Genomic DNA, 10,432 nt, shown 5'->3' with positions numbered 1-10,432 from the left:
TCAGTCATCAAATATGCATTAAACTAAGGAAAGCACTGTATTCATCATTTTTAAGAGTATAAAACAAAGTGTCCTCAGAAAGTCTGTAATATAAAGGAAAATAACATAAACATGTAACAAATTAAAAGTCAACAGTGACTTAATACAGAAAGAGAAGCCCTGACACAGTAAAGTATTAATTTGCAAATGAATGAGACAGACAGCTATTCAAATAAAGTGACCTTGCATTCAGATAAAGGAGAGAGCACGTGGGCTTGAAGGAGCACTGGTTTTATGAAGGAAGACATATTTTAACCTGAATCTTGTCCAGTAGACTTTAGATAGGTAAAGTAGATTAAGGAAAACATTTCAGATTGTAGAAACAGAGAAACAGAAGAAGGAACATGAGAAAATGTCATGTTTAGGAGGCTTCAGTAAACAGGGTAGATGGATTTGGATCCTGAGGAGGATGAATAGTAGGAAGGGAGGTTGAAAAGGTGGTTTTGCCCTGCCATCGGCTTCTATTCCTACTTTCTATTCAATAGTGCTACAAAAGCAAACATTAAAATGAGCTTTAGCTCAGCAGTGGTGTGCAGGAAAAAAAATTATCATACCTCATTTTAGCTTTAATTGCTTTTATAATTTTGAATTTGCTGTTAAATGCAAATGCTTAATTCTAAATACGTGTGCTCTGTCTTAATTAGATAAAATAATCCTCTGTTGCTTGGGTAGTTTGGTAAATTAGTCCCTAGACTTAAATTCCCTTGGATGGTGTTGTTTATGCGTTAATCTGTATGCACTCTTAGAGACAAATGGAAAATAAATGGATTTTTTCAGGGACACATTGTAACTGTCATCATACTTTCAAATTTATCTCCTCTGTGTGTGACTAAAAAATTGCCATTGTTCACTAGAGTAATTATAATTCATGTATATATGCTCCCATACTTGTAGAATTTCTTCTATAGGTTTATACCTTATTTAAAACTCCAAGTTAAAATGAACAGTTTGCTAACCAAAGCTAAGTACAGAATCTAAATCTCACTGTTATATACATAAACATCCTACCAACTCAGCAGTCAAGGTCCTACCAATAGTGCCATATTTCACATAAAGTATGTCCTCAAGGGACCAACCGATACAAGTAACTTGGGCAGAAATTAGAAGAAAAGTTCTTTCAAACTTCACTACCTTATTGATAGTGATGGAGATGATACTGATGATCACTACTATTTATTGAGTGGCTGCTGTTTAGCAGGGACTCTCCCAGGGACTTTACATACATTATCTCATCCCATCATTATATAGTCCTGTATAATATTTTCACCATTTCAGTAACAAAGAAACTGAGCTTCAGAGAGGTACTGAAGGAGTTAGGAATGAACCCCTGGTCTGTTTGACCACAGAACACTGTGCACACTGGTACACACCACGGTGCTTTGTGTGCAGACTCTGACGTGGCTTTCATGTCCCCACAGACTAGCTTGCCACTTCTCCCTCCTTCCTCTTCCTACAGAAATATCTTGAGCCACAGGTGCCTGAATCAGCTTCTAAGTCTTTGGTTGGACTGCCATTTGGACAGAAGTGGTCTAGGGATTACTCCTGGAAACAGATGGTTCCTGCTCATTCCAAATATTTCTTGCAGTTTCTCTTTTCTGTCAATCAATCTGTCAGTCACGTGTTCCCAGACCAAAGCCTGCTGACTAGGAGAGGATTCCTCTATAGTCACAAACGTCAGGGTTATACTTTTGTTATAACCTTCTTCAGCTTAGTGTATCTGATGCTTCTGCACTTTGCTAGATAATTACACAGGCTGAATGTAATGTAATGTGCTGATGTGCAGAACCCATGCTTTCAATTCTTGTGTATCCAGAGCTTTATGGGTAGTGATAGAAGCACCTAGGTGACTCAGGCCCTGGGTTTAGAAGCCTATATGAGATTATGTGGCTTGCTGGCTTTATGCAACTTTTATACCTCAGTGAGGCCTTTCCCTCCAAGAAGGATACCACCCAGACAACAACAATTTTAACACAAATGTCTTTCTTTTGATTGCATTAGATTTGCAAATTAAACAGATTAATGGTGGTGCTCTATGTTCCTCTCAGCTTTTCTGTTTAATACTCTTATCTGACAAAGTGTAAATAGAAGACGTAATTAATTACTCATGACTTGCGTGTCAAGTTGCATAAAAAATTACATCCCCAGGAGGCCCATTATTATGTATCTATCTGTTCTGTGAAATTAGTTTTGCAAAGAAAAAGCATACCTGAAGATAAGGGCTTTGGTTGTTTTTGGTTTTTTTTTTTTTTTTTTTTTTCTTTTTCTTTACTAGAGTATCTGAAAAAAGATGTGGAAGAACAACATTAGCTGCTAATACAGTTTTAAGGAGCTTACTTCATTTGCCCAAGGATATGTGATTTTTCCTTTCTTTATTTTTCAGTTTGTTCGTGAAATATGAAACTGTATAGGAAAGTTGCAAAGTGATGATGCTTCTCCAGAAGGAAGGTCTCAGAATATGACTACTGCCTCCTTAGTATAGGTCCTGCCAGGAAGGTTATTAGCCAAGCACGCTATGCCTTACTCTCCCCTCTGTAAATTGTCTCAACTTTGAGCTGGAAGTGTGCTACCATGCCTGAAAAAAAAAATAGAATAATTTATCAGCCATTTCTTCTGTCTTATGTGTCTAGAGCTGATCTAAATGAAGTGAGGTTCTGCTTTAACTGGAGAGCTCAGCATTTCATATTTAGCTCTCAATCTGTTCATGATAATTTTTGAAGGAACAGACTGCTTATGACAAAATGTGTTGTACTATTATTAAAGGCATACTGCCTTAGATTTCTATCACCGTGCTTCGAAGCAATGGCTGGGAAGAATTTTTGAATGGGCATGTCTTCTGGGTTTTTAACAGAAGTATAATAAAATGTAGTATATGCTTCAGGTAAGAGAAAACCAAGAACCTGATGAAAAAAGATGGTAGAGTTGTCAATGCAACAAGGCAGCTTAAAGGAAATCAGTCATTTCACCTCTGTAAAAATGAGAGTCACAATCACTCCTACCTTGCAGGATGACTGTGAGGTCTAAATGAGACAATCTGTGAAAGCACTTTGTAAACTGTAAAGCACAACTTCAATACACGATATTATCTTATTATTCAAAATGATTTCATGACTTGTTTCATTTACTTTGGGACAGAGGTGTTTTCTTTCCCTACACTTATGTATATCTGTGCATGTGGGTAGCGTGAGTCATGGAAGGCTAGGATTAATACTGCAGTACATTCTTTTCCTTTTAAAAAATGAAGTTTGCCATACCCAAGTTAACCTCAGGTCACCTGTGTTCACAGCTTAATTATATGAATGGAATGACAATATATAAAAGTTATAAAATATTTCTAATTTTCATGGCAGCTCCATCTCTTACCTACTGATCATATCATTTCCATTAAAATGGAGTGTTCACCTAACTTCGTATATGTAATACCATCAAACATTCAGTCTGTATGGTATTACATCTAGGATCACCAATTATCTTTCATATGTTATGTTCAACCATAATTCATTCATTCTTTCTGTGAACATTCATTGAGCACCAATTGTTTGTCAAATACTGTGCTAACCATTCACTGTTTCCTTGGATTTCACTCATCTGTAAGTATAAATGGGTGCATATTTATAATAATAACTCCTATTATAGAGCAGTTGGCCTCATCAGTCACATGAATCATCAGCCTTTTTCCTTTAAAGATCGTCCTTAAGTGTTGCTCAGTGTCCAGTGGGGCATTGCTGTGGAACACTGGTTCTCCTGGGTCCCCCCTCTGCCCTTCCAGGCCATACATTTTCCTATTAGACATCTTCCCTGCTCTACCAGGTACCACCACTGCCAACCCCAGCACCTTCCTGATGCACTCAGAATTGCTCCTACCCTTTAAAACTTAGGCTTTCTTACTGGGTCAAGCTTGTATTTTTGTTTTGTTGTTTTTTTTAATTCAAAATATTTTAACATTTACTTGTACATATTTATGGGGTACACTGTTTTGTTTCATTACATGCATATACTGCATGATGGTTCATTTAGGGTAGATAACATAGTTGGGTTTTATTTGTTTTTCCCCTTGAACCTTGTCAGTGTGGGCCAATAGGTTTTTGGAATTCCTGTCCCACTAATTATTCTGGCATGTCTGACTCCATTTAAACACAAGCTGGGTTCTCCACCCCCACCCCTGCCCCATTGTATTAATGATAGCAAAAATTCCCTATCTAATTTTATCCTCCTCTCATTTACCTTGTCCACTTTCTAGTGGAGTTGAATAAACTAGTGGACAGTGAAATAATCAAAGGCCTGGGCCGGCCTGGTGGCACACTGCTACAGTGCGCCGCTTGGGAGTGTGGTGGCGCTCCCGCCAAGGGTTCGGATCCCATATACAGACCGGTTCCCGCTCACTGGCTGAGCGAGGTGCAGGCGCGGCGCCGAGGGTTGCTGAGAATATTGTTTTCTTCCTCCTACCTCAGCAAAGATTAATCGGATGCCTATTAAAAAGGGGAAGGCAAATGTGGTATGCATTATTGAAACTGTTCCACCTTCAAAGTTAAAACCTGTATATGTGATCTTTCAGATCATATAAAATTCATGTAGAATTTACTTCATGAAGTTTTCAAAAATACTATATAAGAAAAAGATTTGAGGTTTGTGATTTTGTGGCTCTTTTCATATGCTGATCTCAATTCAATATCGTCTCTCTCTTTTCACAAACCATCTGGGAGATTGACAAGTTGCATCTCACCAGATGGCCTTAGCATACCAACCTCTCACTTCCACGGCACCACCATTCCATGATAAATCCTGGAATGCTTTTGTACAATGTGCCTGCTCAGGGAGAATTCCAGAGCTCATGCCATTGAGAACCACTTCATCACTCCCAACTTAATTTCCCAAGATGGAAATTGAATATGATTTCCACTGGGTGCTAAGTTGTTCTAGGGCTCAGAGAAATTAAGTGATTTCAGGTGAGGGCACCCATCCACCTCCTACTATCTTATCTTTCTGTGGTTTTTCTTCTTACTACATCTTTCCCTCTCTACTCCCTGGTCTATATTTTAATTACTTACACACTATAAAGACAGAGTCCTTTCTTCTTTTTTCATGTCCATTTTCTGATATATAAACCATTGGAATGTATACTTTAAGGTATCAAAAAGCAACTACAAGGTTTCGAGCTCTGCATGGGGAATCCTGTCTTCCTGAATCTAGCATGAATAGAGTTTACATCGTGCAACTCGAAATTTAAGTGCCTGTGTCAATTATTTTATATCATAACTACATATTTAAAAGTTGCTGCCTGTGAAGAGGTTCTTAAAGCCCTTCTTTCTTTTGTATTTAAAAATATCAGGGAGGCACTAGAGAACTTGTCATGAAGGACAAGAACGTAAAAAAGGCTCTTTTTCCCCCTAATTTAGAGATCAAATCTAACCTCAATACCTCCCCCCACAATCACCTCCCCTACTTCTCCCCTCTGAACCCTTCTCAAAAGTTAAAAAAAAATTTTTTGACCACTTAGTGTTCCAGAAGAAAGTGTGAATCAGAAACATTGACAAATACGATATGTCTCATTTCTCTGGTGCCTGAGTATCTTTCTTTTAACATACCAAATTTTAGCTTCCAAGTTTTTCTTTCTTTTCTTTCTTGACTTTTAGACTTTAGTGCCTCTGTGTTCTCTGAAAAACATAGACGCCTCCCATATCTTCACACTCATGTTGACTATCGAGCCTAGGCACCTGCTAAGTGTTTCTTTTCATTTAGCAGTAATCGACTACCATAAATGTACTATCACCATAAGAACAAACTATGTCACGTAGATCTTTGCTTCAAGGAACTTTATTTCAAATCTCCTTTTTTGTTTGCTTGTTTGTTTGTTTTCAACTTTTTTTATTGAAACATAATTGATTATATATATTTGTGGGTTACAGAGTTGACTATCAATACTTGTACACAATATGTGATGATCAAATCATGATAGTTAGCATATTCATCATTACAAAACACTATCATTCTTTGTGTCCATCAACCAATTTCTTATACTTCCATTTCTTACTGTTCTTTCATTTAGATTTTATTTTTTTAATTTATTTTATTTTTTTAATGTAATTTTATTAACATTATTTTTACATTCTAGGATGTTGTTGCAGATAAGTTGGGAGGGAGGGGGTGAGAGGAAAGGGGAAGGAAATGGGATGGAAGAAGGAGGAAGGAGAAGGGGAAGGATTGAAGTCTGTGGCACCCCCCTCATTCCCACAGGGGAGACTGGGGGGCTTCCAGTGGTGGCTAAGTCATTGCCAGGCTGGGTGCAAACATCTGGGGAGTGTGACAAAAGCCCTTGCTCCCCACCATCCCAGCTCAGGAACCTGGGGGGCTTCTTTCTGTGGCTTGGTGGTCATCACTGGACTGGTTGCACGTGCCGGGGTGCATGGCCAGGCCCAAGGCCCCCCACAGCCCCAGCTCGGGAGAGCCCTGGGCGCTTCCTGTGGCAGCTCATTGGTCACTGCCAGGCTGGCTGCATGTGTCAGGGAGGCATGGCTGAGGCCCTTGTCCCCACCCTTGGGATTAGTTGTGGGTGTTGGGGGGCATTGCTGAGGCCCCTGGCCTTCCCCCGCTTTCTGGCTTGGTAGCCCAGGGGACTTCCAGTCCTTCTAGGTGTTATAGGTGTTCTTTGATGAAATGAGACCTTTGCTAGTTAATATCAAACTTTGTCTCTGGTTGTGGGTACCTTGTTTTTTCTTTCAGTTCTGTGCTGGATTATTTGCTCTTCCTACCATTTAAACTCTGTGCTGGAACTAATTTGCTGTCTTTTCCTTACTTCTAAAATGGGAGAACTTCTTGTGGGGACCAGTACTTGAGCTCTGTGGTTGAGCTCAACTGTTGCTTTGCTGCTGATTCCCTGAGGAAGGCTTTCTGTGCAGCTCAGGGTTTAATGGTTGGCTTTATAGGTACTTCCAGCCCTCATGCAATCTGGTGCACCTGGGTTGTGTAGAAACTCTGGTCTGGGCCTGAGTCATTTCATCAAACTGCACCCCATGCAATTCTATAGTCCTGACCAGCCTCCTCTGAGTGGTCCTGCGCTGATTGGGGAGCAGATCAGCTGTCCTTTCTGTACCCCAGTGTTTACCCAGTGGGCCTGTCTCCCTCACCACACATGCTGCAAACACTTCCCATGGCACAGGCCATGCTTTAGTCCCTTGTGATGACTCACCAGCCTCTGACTGGCTCCTTTTTTTGTTTGTTTTTTATGGCTCCTCAGTCCTATGTGGGTCCAAAGGAACCCTATTAGTGGTCTTGCTGTCCTGGGGCCCACCAAGGCCCTCTTCTCCCCTGCAGCCTCCAAGCAACTTCATAGGAAGGGCACAGCTGCAGCTTTTGCCAGCTCCTGCTCCATGCACTCAGCAGCTCCAGCCTGGACACAGCCGGGACTTGAAACAGTCAGAGCAGTTTTTTCTTTCTCTCATCGTGGCTTCTCCTGCCTTCATGCACTCCGTAGGTCTCTCCTCCTCTTCCCCTGAGCTCTAGTGGTCCCAGCTTGGCTGTCGTTTTTTTATAGTTGTAAATTGGTTGAATTGTGGGACAGAGTGACATGGGGACCATCTATTCCACCATCTTGAACAGAAGCCCTCAAATCTCCTTTTGACTTAAGTTTTCAAAATGCTACCGTCTCTGTTATTTTACTTCTGCTATTGCATCCCTGAGTTGGATCTGGTCGCAGTCCCCCTGCATCATTTTTACATGGACATAGGCTTCCCCTGCTTATTCTCCCAGATGCAGAAACACGAGAAGTTGTCCACAGCTTACCAGGCACAGAAAGAGTTTGAGGGAACAGCCTCTGCTCAATCCAATCTAATGACAACCCCAGAAAAGTATCATGCTTCCCGCAGGTGTGATTTTGTAGACTAGAAGAACATTAGCCCATCTTTCTCAAGAATCCTGCATTACCTATTTGTCGTGGCCAAAAGGAGAAATTGAGATGATCGATGAAAGAGCAATTTCTTGATATAGAAAGAATAGATTAGTTTTGGTGTGGGGATGGCGGAAAACTGCTATTTCAGTTAATTAAACGATAATGGAATTGATCAAGAGGAAAATCTGCCAACTCACTTTCCTATTTAAAATGCTTGATTGGCTTTCCATGGGTCTTCGGATAAGGTCCACAATCCTTCAGGATCTTAAAGTCTTTTGTGATCTGGTTCATAACTACTTCTCTAGTATCATCTCTTCCCCATGCCTCGCTTTTTATGCAGTTGTCATCGCAAACCTTTCTCAGTTCCTCAGACTTGGTACTTAATTCTTACATTCTTCCAGTGCTTTGCATACACCATTCTCTCTGCCTGGAGAATTCACTCCCCTACACTTTCCCTTAACCCAGCATGTGTCTACTCATCCTGCAGGTCTCAGCTAAGACGACACTTTATTCACAAGTGCATTGCTGACCCCTGTCCTGTAAAACTGGGAGAAGTGGCTAAATTTTCCCTTCTCCCTTGAACCCCATTTTTATAAGTTCATCTGGAAAAGTCCTGTTTATTCCTCAAGACACAATTGAAAAATCTTTTCCTCCTTGAAACCATCCCAGCCTGACACCAAGTATAGTAAATTCTTTCTTCCTTAATGTGTCACTATAAGTTGAAGATATGTTTACTATTGATTTCACTACACTGTAATGACAATATTTGTCCATATATTTGTATTCCCAACCAGGCTATAATGGTAACTCCTTGAAGAAAGAGACTGATTTATATTATGGTGTGTCTGCATTATCTTTGTATCCCAAAACATACTCTTTCCTCTTGTTCATCCTGCAGATGTGATTACTTTTAATTACTCACCTCCCTATTACTGTGTAAGGCTTGTAAGGGAGGGACCATGTGTTATTCGCCAATTTTTTACCGACCACCTTTCACATAGCATGGCTCATACAGACACTCAAACACTTTTTGAATAAATGTATGAGTTCATGTTAACTTCATATAAAAGATAAATTTTTCTGCAAGCAGTCAAAAAAAGATAGAGCCAGAGACTCTTGGCAGCTTAATAAAGCCTTTACTAATGTTTATAATTTATTGTAAATCAGAGATCATAGAAAGATTTGTTTGGTCTGTGTAGGTATAATTCATTTGCATTGTCTCGTGAAGGGCAAAAGCTATAATACCTAGGATTATAGCAGAAAACATAATACCTAGGATTCTTATAAAAAGTTACAGCAAGCAAATCAAATAAGAATATTAAATTGTCTGATCTATGGCCCTAAGAAATGGCCTAATATAGTCAAAAGACCAGAATACTTTTAATGTCATCTGCATGCATTTTCTTTTATTAAGCACCACTTTTATTTATTAGTTTTCATTCATTAAACACTATTAATCAACTAAAATATGCCAGGCTCTTTTTTTTTTTTTTCCTTTTTGTCTTTTTTCGTGTCCGGCAACGGATCGCAACCCTCAGTGTCGCGCCCATACCAGACCGGGACCAGCAACGGGATCGCAACCCTCGGCGTCGCGTCCGCACCTCGCTCAGCCAGTGAGCGGGAACCAGTCTGTATGTGGGATCCGAACCCTCGGCGGGAGCGCCGCCGTGCTCCCAAGCGGCACACTGTAGCAGTGTGCCACCGGGCCGGCCCACCAGGCTCTTTTGATAGGAAAAATAATGGTCCCCCAAAGATGTCCACACCTTAACCCTTAACCATAGGACCTATAAATATGTCACCTTACATGACAAAAGAAACTTTGCAGATATGATTAAAATTAAGGACTTTACAATGGTGAGATTATCACAGAATTTCCAGTTGGGGTCAATCTAATCACATGACTTTTTAAAACTGGATGAGGAAGTTAGAAAAGTTGGTCAGGGAGATGCACACAGAGATTTGACCTACCATTACTGGTTTGGAAGATGAGAGAATGGGACCATGAGCTAAGGTAGGTAGAACCTGGGAGCATTTCTCAGCTGACTCCCAGCAAGGAAACGAGGACATCAGCTCTATAATTGCAAGGAACTGAATTCTGCCAGCAACACGAATGAGTAAAAAGATAGATTCTCCCCTAGAGCATCCAGAAAGGAACACTGTCCTGCTGACACCTTGATTTTAACCCAGTGAGACCCATATTAGATTTCTGACCTATAGAACTGTAACATAATAAATCTGTGTTGTTTTAATTCACTATATTTATAAATACTTGTTATGGAATCAATAGAAAACTAATACAGCACTGGACTAAATGCTTGGGAGAAAATAATACATCCATACTCTTAATTGTTGTCCCTTTTCAAGGCACTCTTGAAATCCTGACCATAGAATAATCTGGTTGGTAAAACAGGTTAATGAAACAAGTAATACCAATACAGTATAATAAAACCCATAATGGAAGTACATAAGTTTTATACTTCAAGAGTAGTGATGGAATGAAGGAAGGAGTCA

Source organism: Galeopterus variegatus, unplaced genomic scaffold (assembly GCF_000696425.1).
Source record: "Galeopterus variegatus unplaced genomic scaffold, G_variegatus-3.0.2 Scaffold7424, whole genome shotgun sequence".
NCBI classification, from domain to species: Eukaryota; Metazoa; Chordata; class Mammalia; order Dermoptera; family Cynocephalidae; genus Galeopterus; species Galeopterus variegatus.
The sequence above is the reverse complement of the archived record's forward strand: the minus strand, read 5'-3'. Positions refer to the sequence as shown.